At 45.3% G+C, this 15,667-nt stretch overlaps 1 long non-coding RNA gene across 1 annotated transcript; it reads right to left on the reverse strand.

Annotated features, from left to right (window-relative positions):
• Positions 1–514: 514 nt before the first annotated feature.
• Positions 515–12,377, reverse strand: LOC135376746 (uncharacterized). The gene is made up of 2 exons (XR_010417828.1): positions 12,150–12,377; positions 515–1,184 (listed from the first exon to the last, which is right to left on the reverse strand). It is a non-coding gene; the product is annotated as an uncharacterized LOC135376746 (long non-coding RNA).
• Positions 12,378–15,667: the final 3,290 nt, after the last annotated feature.

The raw sequence follows: 15,667 nt of genomic DNA on the forward strand, positions 1-15,667 counted from the left end.
TGGACACGGACACGAGCTTGACTGACTGGGTGAGTAAAGAATAGACCATCGGTTGGTCCATGGCCTAATTCTTTTATCTGGTGACTGCGGTTATGCCCCAGATTCTGTAGTGGGATGTGAGAGAAAATCTCAAAAAAGCCTGTATGAAGGTCCTGAGCCACAAATACCAGCAAAAGGCTGCCAGTGTCACCTTTCTACCGGCAGAACGAGCAAACAAGTGGCCAAGCCAGTGAAATACTGGCCAGGTGGAGCAGCCTGGCTCATTTACTCATGTCCTACGCGTTGTCCTTATAGCTCTAGTTTCTTCATATACAGTAGACCCTCGTTATAACGAAGCGTCAGAACTGGAAGAAATCAATATAAGTGGTATTTCAATAAAAGTGGGAGCACAATAAATACGGTTGTAATTTGACCAAAACTGTGTGGGAGCGCGTTTGAACAAGGTAATTTCGAGAAGACAACGAGAAATGCAGTCTTACAAATCTCTATTGTGTCGAGAAAAAGCTCGATAATCACAGACTGCAGCAAGAGCGTGTTTTCCAGTTTCATGAGGACCTGCATAAGGGCGTAATCACCTCCACCGCATCAGACTATGTCGCACAAAAGACTAAGTATATTACAGGTCTCCGCCTTCGACAGAATTTCTCGTAGTAACGTCCTCCAAGTCTTCGCTTTCACTTTTTGCACACAACACAACTTCGAAGATATGCCCATCTGTGGTGGCACCACAGCGGGCTCGTCCGCATCCACAAGCATGAAAGAATCGAAGTCGTCGTCAGCTTCCTTTTCAACGAGCTTGTGAACCCTCCTGTACAGGTCTGAGTCGGTGCAATGCTTAGGCTCTGTTTGGGCATTCCAAAAGTGTGGCCTCCACATCAGGGGGTTTCGAATCACAGATGTGCGTCTCTGGCTTGACAAACTTTTCTCGAAGCCGTCCAGTATACCGTGCTTCTACTTCAGTATGGTTGAGAGCGTAAAGTATTGAAGTCTTGGCAATGTCACATTTCGAATCTTCATCCTTTTCTACTTGGCGGATGAGGGCGACTTTCTGCTCCAAAGTCAAACTTGCTTACAGATATGTCATGTAGCAAGCACTTTTGGGATTGACATGAGGAACCCTCAAAAACATGTGCTGACTGGTTGACCAACATAGCTTGACGTTGATACCGCAAAAGCAAACTACCCTGTAAATTAAATATTAAAATTTAAATATAACTCTCAAAATAGAAATATACATGCAAATAACTTTGCAAGCGACCTAAATGAGTGACTCACAAAAATAAATACTACATGGCAAATAAAAATATGAGTGCAGTACGCATGCATAATCACTTCAGACCTTGGGTGTCATCGCAGTTGGGAGCGGGACGTTGCGACATGCCCAGAATGCGTTTGGCATCAGGGACAATTCAAAATGTTTCTCGGTGTCCAGAAAATGATGATGGTGACAGACTGGGTTTCAGCGATGAATGATCCCAAATGCTTTGCCTAGAGCACTTCAACTAACAACATGATTAGTCTCAGAATGAGAATAAGCCTATGACTGGAAAAGCAAAACAGAAAACGAAAAGAAATCCGTGAAGTTTTGTACGAAACTGCCAGCATGTCATTTTTGCAGTTGAGCTATACAGATAGGTGGGCATCCTTTTGTAGAGGCTATATGACTACAAAATTATTAATGACATAAAATTTTACATTAGGGAATTTTAGCAAAATCAGAATGGGAGGACAATCCTCATTAAAGCGATTTCATCTTTTACGAATCCTGAAATGTGTACGTGCGTGAAATATCATCGCCAAATTGTCAATGCAAAATTTGGCTCTGAAACCAAAACAAGTGCATCAGGAGCACATCACCTTCACCAATGGGGGCTCATCTGGGTTGCACAGCGGCAGCTGGCCAGTGGACAGCTGTCCACTCTGGCTAGCAGGCGAGCACCTATTCACCTACTCTGGCCAGCAGACCTCACATTAAGATTATCAGACAGCCATTGTGAAAGTATACAAGCTGATGTATATTTAACTAGCTCATAAAGACGTGGTAAAGTCCTCATAAATGTTCAGATAAAACAGCAATCATGTTCTGCCTCTGGTTTCTCCGCGGCTGGTTGTCCAACGTTAGGGAATACACATAACAGTAGCCATGTGACAAGTCTTTATACGCATGCATGCCACAGCGTGCATAATTGTAACGAGGAAACTTCATACAGATTTTTTATGAGGAGTTTTCCCAGTTATTGTGCAGGAAGTCACGCTTTATGGAGAAAAAAAATGGTGATTCTGTCGTTTCTGGTGACGTTTTACTGAATAGTCATATGAATGGTTGTGTTGGTGTGTGGGGTGCTCACAGTGCCAAGTTGATGTATATGTGATCCTTGGGCTCACAAGGTATTTGAGAACTGCTGTGATAGCACAGCACTTGGCATATCGACAGCAAATTAAAGTATAACAATACTTCTTTGTTTGCCCTTAGAATCAGCAATTGCTGAAGTGGATTCCACTTTCATCAAGAAAGAACCGCAAGAAATTTCTCCAGTAAACAATGGAAACGACAAGGAGCTTATTACTGCGATGTTTCTCAGGTGAGATATATTATGGGTCATAATCCTTTGCATCCGTTTGACTAGCAGCCAACGTTTCTCCATAGTGACACTGCATGGAACAAATCAGCATATTTCTAAAATGTGGTAGTGTGGCACCTAAGCTTTGGCCATACACTGGAACCTCGATATAACAAAACTCACGGGGACTGGCAATTTATTTCGTTGTATCGAATTGAAGGTCAAGAATTCATACCTGCAGTGATGGAACTGTCTGCGCCATATGCGCCAAAGTACGGCCATTTGGGGATTGCCCTGCGCCACCCTGTGCCGAAAAAGTAATTTTACCTAATTCTGGCGCCACAGCTCGCGCCGAACAAAGATTCCCCGGTCCGGACGCATGAAAACGAAACAAAACCGCGAGCGATGCTCCCGCGCCTCTATTCTCGTGATGCCTCTGGACAGCAAAGCCGAGTCAAGCCGTGTCGTTTCGGCCGAGCCCGCCAAGTCGACGAAGATTCTTAAACTGCCGGGATTCACTGCTGAACCGAATATACGTTGTTGTACTTCAAAGAGAAGTTGTGAACAATAAAGCGCACTGTTAGTGCACAAGTCTTTGCGTCCTGGACGAAAGGTGGCTGTAACAAAATTTACCGAACATGTGGGCACGCCACGGGCCTGCGAGGGAATATAGGCTCGTTTGCATGGTGAGCTGTTTTTTAAACAACCGCGTTTTAACTAATTGTGGATGGGAAAACTGACGACGCTGATTCCGGAGTTGCCAGCGCCTGTACTATGGATCGCTCTACTAAGTAACATCGCGCGTGCTCGCAGAGTGTAGGCGCGTAAGTGAGAGCGCGAGAAATTGAGCTTTCAGGACTTAAACCGTACGTGCCGATAAATTGTTCCCCATATGTCCAGAACCCCGATATTCGCCATAAATTGGAGAGTATGCATTGCAAACACGACGTATTGCGGTGGGAGACGAAGTGGGATACATACGGCGGAGGTGCGCCATTCTGTGAAATTCTGCGCCAAATGCAGCTTTTTTGTGCGCCAGCGCCAGCGCCCGTGGGCTCTGAGGCAGTTCCATCACTGTAACCTGCAACTCTCCCGATTCATCCGGAGACTCCCGCATTCGGACCGGTTTGTACGATTGTACGGCCGAGAAGCAAATCTCCCGGAAAATGCAGTTTCCCTCTCTATATCTGAATACGCCTGCTTTTTCTCTGGGCACCCAGACAAAAACGTCAATCCAATACCAGCCCAATTGCCATTGGCATGCCAGATCTCTGTGTTACGAGAGTTCAGGGGTTCTGGTTCATGGTTCTAGTTCTGCTCTTCTAGTTTCCGGGCATTTCCTCCGTGTTTCTACGGCGACAAAGATGCCTTTGCACTAGCTGTTTCGACATTGCGTACCTCGCAAAGAGAACTTGGACCTCGAAAAGCGAACAGAGACATAGCTTTGTGTCCTCACGTTCTTTTTGAGAAAGTGTCATAGCCTTGTCACAGCTTGACACCCAGATAGTATTCTTGGAGAGGGCAAAGTCTGTTGCTGTGAAACTTGTGCCCGACGAGCCTGCTGGGATGAAGTGTGCTCCTGTTACATATGCAATAAAAGGCCACCCAACATCGGCTGTCTCCTATCCATCCTATCCATCGGCTGCGACATGTTTGTCCCCGTCAAGAAAATCTGGCTGATTCTGTCACGTAGGCCACCACGCGAACGAAAGCGTTTCCCACACACGCGCGTTGGTGCCTTGTGTCTCGTGCTCTTTTCGTTGTACTTGGCTGCAACCCGACAGTTCAAAATCAGCACGAAAAGGAGAAACCTTCCAATGACTCAGACTTCTTTTTGTAGGCACCAGTTCCTCCCGACCCTAATCGCGCGTGCCATCTTTCGCTGCGGGAACAGGACGCAGCTTGCGCCCTTTGTTTTCATGACCCTGAAATCGGCTTTGTGGTCATAAACCTTTCTCGTGTTTTGTCTGTTTCGAGGCGGCGGCTAAAAAATATTTTGTTGTAGTGGGAAATAAAATACATTGATCTCTATGGCCCTCTGGCGGGAAATCCAAATTGAGGAGAACCGAAGGAGAAAACTGAGGAGAACCGAAGGAAGGGAGTGCGAAGAAGTCATAAGTGTCGCCAGACTCAACCTCCAAGGGGGCACAAATATAAAATGGGAGGAGCTACAACATAACGGGATCCAAGAAAACATTGTCATTTTCGCTCTCTCGGAAACGCACCTACGTAACGAAGAGTGTCCCAACTTAAGTAGCGACTGGCTGTGGTTAGGGACAAATCGGAAAGATGGGGAAAAAAAGGGAGGAGGTGTCGGCTTCGCTTACCGTTCCCATTTCGTGAAAGTAAGAAGTACGAAGCACTGCCACGAACACATGTGGGCTAAGTTTGAAACGAAAAGAGGAACTGCACTAACCATATGTGTCACTTACATGGCAACTGGTTCTGACATTGAAACCAAGACTTGGAACAATTCTATCTACCAATGCATACAACAAGACCTCTTGGAAATCGGAAAGTTGGACCATACCCTACTCATAATGGGAGACTTTAACTGTCACTATTATGAACTAGATGGCCGAGAAACAGCCCACGACCTACGAGCGCTAGCAGAAAACAACAGACTGAAGATAATGAACCTCGGACCAGACTGCAAGGGGAAGACGACATGGACACGAGGAACCCAAAAGTCATCTATCGACTACGTCTTAGTAGGAGAGGACTTTAACAACCGATCGACCACACTAAGTCTAGAAATTGACGAAGAAGGCAGGTTAAATTGCGATAGTGACCACAATCTCCTTACATTAACAGTCACCGTGGTACACCCAACCACAGTAACACAAACTAGAATAAGAAACCGACAGCGGAAGAAAGAACAACGATGGAAAACTCAAAATGAAGAGGACCTACAGAAGTTTGCCGAAGCTCTCGAACTTATCGCCCTAGACACGCCTTCTGCTGATTATGATAGGTTCATTGATCAACTCAAAGCTACAGCCTTAAAGACTATCGGGAAGACATCGCGAAGATGCTCAACAGGTAGAAAGAAAAACCAACCCTGGTTTGACAACGAGGTCAAAGCGGAAATGCATACCGCAGACAACTTAATAGAAGGAAAAGAGAAGCCATAAAACAACGTAAAGACTATCAGACCGAAGAACGTCTATATCAAGAGCAGAAAAACAAAGTAAGGCAAATCGTGAGTGAGAAAATACGAAAGTTCCACGAGCAGATTGCCGCCCAGATCAAGGGCAAAGGACAAAGAGCAGGTGCGGAACTATGGAAATACCTGCAGACCCTGACGCGCAGCGAGGTAAAGCAACCTACGCACACACTCTGTGATGAAGCAGGTAACCAACTAACCACACGAACAGAAGCAGAGGAATACGTCACCTCTTCTTTGAAAAACAGCAACATCAGCTCCAGCGAAGAGGAGACACATTAGAACAGCAACATAGCAAACTACATAACGACAATCTTGTTCCTACGTCATACTTTAGTACAACACAGGTACAAAAATGTATTATCCGGCTCCCACCAGGAAAGTCGACAGGACCCGACGGCATCCCCAATGTACTTTTGAAGACTCTGAAGCCCAAAACAGTGGAGTCTCTGACAGCATGCTTTAATGAGATACTGCGCACCAAGACTATTCCCAGAAAATGGAAAGAGGCAAACGTTCAGTTGATACACAAAGGCAAGGGAAAACCAACGGACGATCTAAACTCCTATAGACCCATCGCCCTCCAGAGCTGTGTCTACAAGCTGTTCGCAATGCTCCTGGCAGACATCATACAAATCGAGTGCGACTCAAAGCTATCCGACAACAAAATGGCTTCCGGAAGAACAGGAGGACGAGCGACAACCTATTCATTCTAACTCAGCTCATAGAAATGTCACAACTCGACAGCAGCGACCTGTTCATCGGTTTCCTGGACCTAGAGAAAGCTTATGATGCTGTCCCACATCATTTACTAACAAACAAAATGAACACCATGAAGATATCGGGATACATAACAGCAATGGTCCATGCAATCTATGAAGACTGCACGAGTAAGTACCACATCGGCGAATTCGCATAGAAAAATATCCGTCAAGTTGTGGGTCTACGTCAGGGCTGCCCTCTCTCACCAACACTATTCAATATATTCATAAATGATCTCCTCGTCGACCTGGAATCATCAAAAAAAGGGGTCCACATCCGCACGCAGCATGCAAACGGAAAAGTAGAAGGGACGTGCATCACGAACCTCGCCTTCGCAGACGATATTGTCCTTGTGACTACCAACCGCCAAAACATGCAAGATCTTCTGAACATCTGTACAAACAAGGGATCCACAGAAGGAATGCGTTTCAGCAAAGAAAAAACTAACATCATGAAATTCGGACCACCCACCACAGAACCACTCCGCCTACAAAATTTTGACGTTCAGTATACCAGCTCCTACAAATACCTGGGCGTAACGATTCAAAATGAGAAAGACTACCTCCAGATACATGAACAGACCCTTGTTCGAAACCTCAACAAGAAGAAAGGCCAAACGTGGCACATCGCGCGACATTCCTATCAACCCTACAAAGTAGGCAGACTCCTGTGGAAGACATGTGCTGTCCCTGTGGCCACCTACGCGAATGATGTCATATGCCCCAAGAAAGAGACCCTGGAACAGCTAGAACGACAACAACGGGAGATAGGAAAGTGGATACTGCACGGATCATTTGCCACACCAAACCCCGCAATCCAAGGAGAAATGGGATGGTCGACGTACGCTTTCCGAGAAGCCCGGTCCAAAACGCGATATCTCGGAAGATTAATACACAGACCAGAAGACACACTGATCACGCGCATCTTCCGACACCTCCGCTACATTGGGTCACGCACAAATTGGATAAAAAGAATCAATCAGATAGACCGCACATACAGCATGAACACAGCTCGTCACACAGCCACAAGTGAACGGAGCTGGAACAGAATAATATCGAAAGAAATGAATGTAATCGAAGAAGACAAGTGGATCGCCGAAACAGCAAAAAGGAAGAGCATGTATATATATAACAGAAACAAACTCGCCCCAGCACCGGAACGCTTCTATCGGGCGATAGAAACAGTGGACTTTTCTTTCAAGCCCGCAGTGGATCTCTGCTAACAAGGCAAAGACTCGCAGAGCTCTTTGGCAAAGAAAGCGCGAAGTGCATCCTCTGCGACACCGGAGAAAACGAAGACCTAGAACACATACTATTATCTTGCCCAGCGCTTCACGACATACGACCCTCGCAACCGATCGAGGTCATCCTGGGCTTTGAACCCTCGAAGGACAACGAACCCATCATCCTGGAAACTAAACGACTCTTGCAGAGATGGGAAGCAGCGACCGAGGAAGCTCAAGGAACTGAAACCGAAACATCCACCTGAGGAGCCAAGCACATAGATCTAGCCAGTGCCCAAGACGAAGCCACTACAGCTACATTTTCTCTCCTTCTCTTCTGTCTTTTCTTTCTTTCTCGCTCTTTTACTTCTATCGCCTGTGAAAAATATTTTCTGCCCTGATGCAAAAGGGATTAGGCGAGCCTGAACCTGCTGAACCTTATTTTGCTGTGTCGCGAATTTCGTTATATCACGTTTCGTTGTAACGAGGTTTGACTGTATTATACTTGATGTCTGCAGGTGCTTTATAGGTGTCGTCTCATTTAGGATAAACATTAATCCGGAGCACAACACCACAAAGGAACATAGCACATGGTTCATCAATCCAACCTAAAATTGAGCAAAGTTAACATACTTAGGGTGTTTTTGTTATCTTTTAAATTTGTATTTGTTATAAATAAACTGTGTAAACGTCAAGGATGCCATTTGTGCAGGTCGTCCATGCGGCCGGGTGGATGTCCTTCCTGAAAGCGTTTGTAACCACCTAGACGACAAGTTAGATAAAATTCATTAATTAGATGTTTGTCTGGGAAATGTGAGATAGCAGAATTGGAGCCAATCTTTGTTCAAATCCATCATCCTTGTTAAACACTCTGAGAAGCGAACATGCAAATGAGCAGAAACTAGAACTATGCACTAAATTGAGTGCAGAAAGAGCGAAAGGCATTTCACGTGAGAGAGCCACATGCATTGGAGCAATGGAGATGATTATAATAGGCGCTAACCTGTTGGCCAGGTATAGCACTCTATATGACTCAGATAAAAGTGAACGTCGTGTAGTTTCAGGATTTGAGAAGTGCATAATTCTGGTTTTGGCTCATTTGCATAACGAAATGTGGCAATTTATATCACAAAGAGCATTCACTTCTCAGGATGTTTAATCAGGATGATGGATTTGAATATAATAACTCACTGCTGTTCTGCCATCTCGCATTTCCTAGAAAACATCTAATGAACAAGTTAACCCAGACAATAGTCACCAGCAGTAAATCATGTGTCAATTAGTCGCACAATTAGCCGTCCAGTAGCTGCATTCGCTGTCCTACAGGATGTCTGCCTGACCACATAGCTCGCCTGTCAAAATGGAATCAGTGCAGCTCTTACAGTTAACAATAATTTCTCTCTATATATATACAGGGTGTCCCAGAAGACGTGTCATTGAATTATAATAAAAAAACTACACCACCTAGAGTCATGCGGTCAATGGCATTTGTTCTTACTGGGTTTTTGCCACCTCCTCATGTGAATGTCGTGTAACGTAAATTTAATCATGTAAATTTTTGCGAGCTGAAGTCGGAAATTTGCCAAGTAAAGGTCACTTTTTTACCCCACCAATGTGAAGAGCGTGTCTAATTTAGTCAAATTAATGATAATTGACAGGGATATTCAGGAGCTATCCCATCGGAAAAAATAGCCGAACATCATGCTCTACGGAGGTCGCACAGATCCACATAGTATGCGCACGATGAATTTTTTCAGCGCAATCTTTGCGAGTCCGACGAAAGGAGGTTGGAAACCCAGCCCTTTCCGACATCGCAGAAGGAGATAAAACAGGAACGGCTTATCACGTCCGACTTTCGCTGGGATAATGCTTTCCCTCTCCAATTTTAGGAACTGTTACTTTTTCTGCTATTACTCTGTGGGCTGGCTTCGTAACCTCCTTCCGTCGGACTGCGAGCGATTGCGCTCAAAAAGTCATCGCGCGCTATGGTCCGGTGCTCCGAAAAGCATGATATTCGGCTATTTTTTTCCGACGGGATAGCTCGTGAATATCACTGTGGATTATCATGAATTTGAGTAAATTCAGCACGCTCTTCATATTGGTCTGGTAAAAAGGTGACCTTTGCTTGGCAAATTTCCGAGTTCCGTTCGCATATTTGCATAATTAAACTTTGAGTACATGACATTCACATTTGAGGTGGCAAAAACCTAATAAGAACAAATGCTGTTGACCGCATGATTCTAGGTGGCGTAGTTGTTTTTTTTATTATAATTCAATGACACGTTTTCTGGGACACCCTGTATATATATATAATTATATATCATATAAAGAATATCTGTAGAACTTTATCAATGTCACGAAATGATCTTGATCCTGAGGCATACATGAGCAAATAGTTCTCTTTTTTTTTTGTCCTTTTCAAAATTTTTATAAAAACAGCCATTAGAGCAGCACACAAGGGCGAATCAGAGAGTCTTTGCCCCTATTTTTTATCAGCCAAAACAAGGTACATACAGGTAATTACAAATATACATACTATTCTAGTACCTTACACTATTTTTCTACATGGTCCCCACACCACTCCAGACATTTGTCCCATCGCAGCACTAAATTTAAAATACCCCTCATGTAGAATTCGTCCGGCTGACTGCGGAACCACCATCATACTGCTGTCTTGGCTTCATCGTTGCACGTGGATCGCTGTCCTGCCGGGAACTTCTTCAGCGGACTGAAAACGTGGAAATCAGTAGGGGCGAGGTCTGGACTGTATGGTGGGTGGTCCAGAATCTCCCAGTAAAATGGCCGGAACTTGTCGGTGGTTCTGTTTGCCACATGTGGCCTCGCATTGTTGTGGAGGATAACCGCGTTGTCCACATCGAGAATCTCTCAGCGTTTTCGCCTGATGGCAGCCCACAGACGTTACAGTGTGGAACAATCACTGTCGGCATTGATGGTTGCACCTTGTGGCATGAAATCCAGCAGGAGTGGTCCTCCGCGATCCCAGAAGATTGTTGCTCGTAGGCCGTGGACACGTGAAGCACAACCGTCATCTTCAACAACAGACAGCTGTGCCGTGCTGCGTAGCTACCGGCAGATAAGGCAGGGCCGGTCCAAGAAAGGTCCACCGCTAGGAATGGATATGTTGCTTTGCATTTACAGCCGTAAAAAAAATTGGAGCAAAGACTTTCTGATTCACCCTCGTAGATGTCGTTTTTGCAGTTGTGTCCTACGGCAAGGAGGACACCCTTTTGAGAAAAGTATGCAGCTACGAGGTGACCAATTACCTAAAATTTATTAATTAATTCCAATGGCAAAAGCAAGATAGCAGAATGAAAGACTATCCCAGTTGAAAGGCATTCTACGCTTAAGAAATCCCGAAACGTGTACATGCATTAAGACATCTATCCCTCAGTTTTGATATGCAAATGAGCCGAGACTGGAAAAGTGCGCCTCACGGGGGAGCCATCACATTCACCGAATGAGGCTAATTTATGCTGGAAAGCGGTTTATCTGCCCCGTGGATCGGCACTTACTTCAATCATCTCCATCACTCCAAATCACGTGGCCCTCTGATATGGCCCTCTGAGAGTTGTGCATTCCCAGTTGCCGCAGTTTTGGTTTGGGCATTTGCATATCAGAATTAGGGGATGGATGTGCTAATGCATGTGTGTACTTCAGGATTTTTAAAGTGTAGAATAGCTTTCAGCTGGGACCGTCTTGCATTCTGCTATCTGGCTTTTGCCCCAAATCCCCTAATTAAGAGTTAATTAATGAATTTTTGGTCATTAGTCATCATGTATTGCATTCTTTTTTGAAGGGATTACCTGCCTGGCCATATAACTCAACTGCAAAAACAATATCTGTGCTGCTCTTACAGCTCTTTTATTTAAAAACAAGGATGAAAAAAAAAAACACTCCGTATAGGCATACTTTCCCCTGTCACCTTTACCGATGACATAGTAAAATGAGAGCAAATAGTGTTAACATGGCACACACCATTGTTTTCCTCTTGAAGTTGCTTCCAAACTTCGTATATCACTCATCTACCTTCCCAAAAACCAGAAAAAATGAAAAGAAAGAAGCTTGTTTTCAAACAGGTTCAACTCTTGCCCACACCTTGCGTCTAAAATTTGGTTACTACATGCCAAGCCATTTTTATCTTCTGTGGGTGGGTGAGGGTTACTCTGTACTGCTCCGTCTGCTGGTGGTGATGTTTCTCATCACAATTATCAGATCACCATCTCAAACATGCAGGCTTTGTATGTATTTGTCCTTTCTATGTGTTTCAGCCTCAGAACAGCAATTCCATAACACAAGCTAATTTTCGTTTAACTAAATCACACGTTGGTGTAGAAATCCTCATAGCTGTTGGGAAAACAAGAACCATGTGATAGCTCAGCAATAGCTGTATTGATGACAAATCAAGTGGTATCAATACCTTTCATTTGTAGAATCAATGGCTGAAATGGATTCCACCTTTATCAAGGAAGAACCACAAGGAACCTCCCCTTCACCTGAAAACCATGGAAAAACTGAGGAGCTTATCACTGATGAATGTTCAGGTGAGGTGTTTATGGATGGATGATACCAGTTTGCAACTGTGTGACTAGCAGACCTGTAAGGTAATTAACTACAAGCACTTCAATCACAAGGCACCCTAGAAACACGTCACAAATAAAATAGTCAGGACCTTTGTCTTCCTAGTACTGCTATTCTATCCCCTTCATCGTCTAGCTACACTAGTATGTTTTGCATGGCTACACCAGTGGGTTAACAAATATATATGTTACAGAAAAGAAAAAGGAAGGCGTGCTTTGAAAATTCCCCCTCGTAACCACTGACCTCTTTATATTGAAGTTTGCCCATGTCTGAGTGAACTTGGCATTTTTGTCACTCATCTAGTGCAAAGATGCCTTCATTAATCCCCCCACACTAACAAGGCCGCCCACTCACATTGGTCGTACAAGACTGAATGGACCTTTTCTCGCCCTGGGCTTTTCAGCCCAGGATTTGCATGAAACCTTAACACGTCATCCCTAACCCTATTAATACTGTCGAACCTTGTTATAATGAAGTCAATAGGGAACTACGATGTCACACTGCACTCTTTGTCTTTTGTCATTTACACTCATCCCGAAGTCACACATACTAAATAATTAGGCTTCTGGCTTTTCGGACTTATCCGACAAACTCCGATGAACTTCATCTGAAGTTTTTTGTACAAAATCGGATTTATCCGGTAAACTGATTTTTCCAAGGTCCACGTGGCGGCCTTACGAGTTTTTTCGTTTCTTTCTCCCATTGTCCCCCTTCTTTCACACCTACTTTTCGACTTCAAACTGGTCCACAACAACAACAAAAAAAGTGGTCAGGATACTACACGCACTTGTCCCATCTGTTGTGTGCGTCCTCGGCTCTCGTGACTCTACTTGACCCCGGGCACTGGGCCAGTTTGGCACAGAACAGTTCTATGTTCGTCACAGCTGCTACTCATTTTGAGCCTGGGCACCTTTCACAATTTGTGCAAATATGCTTGTTTGTTTTTCAATAGCTCTGGGTAGTAAAACATCCGTGCACTACATCGTATGGTCTCCGTCACTTTGGCACTTCTTTGCATTGTCTCTGCGATGACTACTCCAGAATCGGCGCCGTTTATGATTCAGACTTAATTTTTTCGAGATACCCCTGAACCCCCTTCCCTGATACCCCTGATACCCTTCGAGATACTGAATTTCGGTAAAGTTGAAAACTTGGATAAATAGCCTCCAAATTTTCCAAAATGTAAACTCCGAAAACTGGGAACCCTATTAATAATCCACAACATCGTAGCCGCGCACATCTCGGTATCCGTTCAGTCCATCGTCCACTGTTGCGTCATTCCGTACCCACGTGCATGCACCGCCTCTCATTGCCCTGTAGCCACTCTCCTGCCCTCTCACCTTTTCTGTTTCCCCTCCTCTCATCAAGTCCCACGCCTCCTCTTCTCTGCTGCGGTCGTTGTCTCTGACGTCTCAACCTCATGCCCCTCTTTACAGTTCCCCCCTTAAAAATGGCACAGGAGGGGGCCCAAGGTGCATGGTATGAACTGAGTTGGTCAGCGTTAGCCAGGCCTATCTTTTTTCCTGTGAGAGGGTCCTTCAAGATGTACGTATTTCTGCCCTGCCTGCCAATGATACAAAATGGTCCTTGGCGTCAAAGAGCCAGCTTGGCTGTGAACCTTATGCTTCCCTTGCTCAGGCAGTGTATGCCTCTTAGGACTAGGTCTCCAACCTGGAAAGAATGAAGTCGACGTCTCCAGTATTACAAATGGGACTGTGAGATCAAAAGCAATAGTTAGTGACGCACTGCTTCACTGTCGCATTTTGACACTCCACGGTTTGGCCTGCTCGGCGGTATGGGAACCCGTGACGCTCTTTCATTCTCCAGTGTTGGGCGATACCTTTCTATAACTTGTTTCCCATTGTCGCTCGTGATCGAGGAAGGCATGCCGTGTCGACAGAAGGCGTTGACCATTCTGTCAATGGTGGCCTGGAACTTTGGCGAATGGATGGGAAAGAGTTCAATAAGCTTAGTGAACTTGTCCAGTACAAGTATGTACTTGTTCTGTCTAGGGGTCAAGGGCAGTAGGCCCACCAGATCAGCACTCAGCTCCTGCATTGGACAGGTAGGCCAGGGGCTGTCCATCGACCATCTTAGTTTCTGATTGTGTGGCCTGAATGCCTGGCACTGCCGGCAACCACGTACATAGCGTGACATGTCTGACCAAATGCCCAACCAAGAACATCTGCTCTGAATGTATCTAATGGAATGCATCTCAACCCACATAGCCACTGAGGGGATGATCATGTCCTGCCTTGAACACAACGTCTCTTAGGTTGCGGAAGCCAGGCAACTTTTTGCTCGGCGACTGTGTACAGCAAAGTGCCTTCAGGTGAGATTTCACTGTCCTTGGCCAAATCCCGCACTTTTTCCTGTGTTTTGTCGTCGTGTGGTAGTGCTCTACTTTCTATGCATTGGAACAATTGGTTGAGCCATGGGTCTTTACGCCGCTCTTCCGCTAGCTTGGACCTCTCACTCAACACAGTGGTATCTATGAGAGTCGACATGTGCTTCAGCATCGAAGCAGGTGGTTTGCTCTGGCTCCTCCATTTCCATTGGGCTCAGTGTGGTGATAGTTCCAGCAGGAGTCACTACCGGGAACCTGCTGAGAGCATCAGCTGGAATATTGCAGCGTACTTAATTGCAGCGGTGCTTAATTGTGCGGTTAAACCCAACACTACCTCTCCTGTTGTTGTAGCCTTTAATGCTGGAAGCGACGCCTGCTGTTTGGGACCCCAGACCCAACGTGCTCCTTTCTTTAGTAGCTCAGTAAGGGGCTTTGCTTTATCAGAAAACCATGGGATAAAGTTCCTATAGTACCCCACTAAGCCCAGGAATATCTGGAGCTCCTTCATGCTGTTCAGGCAAGGGAGCTCAGAGACACCCAGTACTTTGTCTGGGTCAGGGCGACAGACACCTAGGGAGATTAGATGTTCAAGAGATTTTAAAGGGACCATGAAATGATTTTCGAGGATTCCGAGTACTCTGCGGGAAACCGTTCTCATGACCCATCACTATCGTACACACATCGACTTTTAACCGTATTCAGTAAACGGGGGCGCAGTTATCAGACAAAAATAGCAGGGCGTGACCACTGGATATATGCCTTCGAAGTGGGCTTACGTCATCGCCATCCAGTCCTCTCAGCCAACTGTGAACGACGAGGAAGACACACCCCTCCGGACCACGTGGATGCATGGTTTCGGTTTGGACAACAACGACGTCTTATATCTCCCGTCGAAATCACTTGAAATATGGCGAAAGGCAAATTATCAGCAATTGAGGAAGAGGTTATGCGACACATACAGCGTGTATGGATCGTTCGGTAATCAGCAGCTCGTAAAATGTCACCGACGA

The sequence above is a fragment of the Ornithodoros turicata genome, unplaced genomic scaffold (assembly GCF_037126465.1).
Source record: "Ornithodoros turicata isolate Travis unplaced genomic scaffold, ASM3712646v1 ctg00001266.1, whole genome shotgun sequence".
Classification (NCBI taxonomy): domain Eukaryota; kingdom Metazoa; phylum Arthropoda; class Arachnida; order Ixodida; family Argasidae; genus Ornithodoros; species Ornithodoros turicata.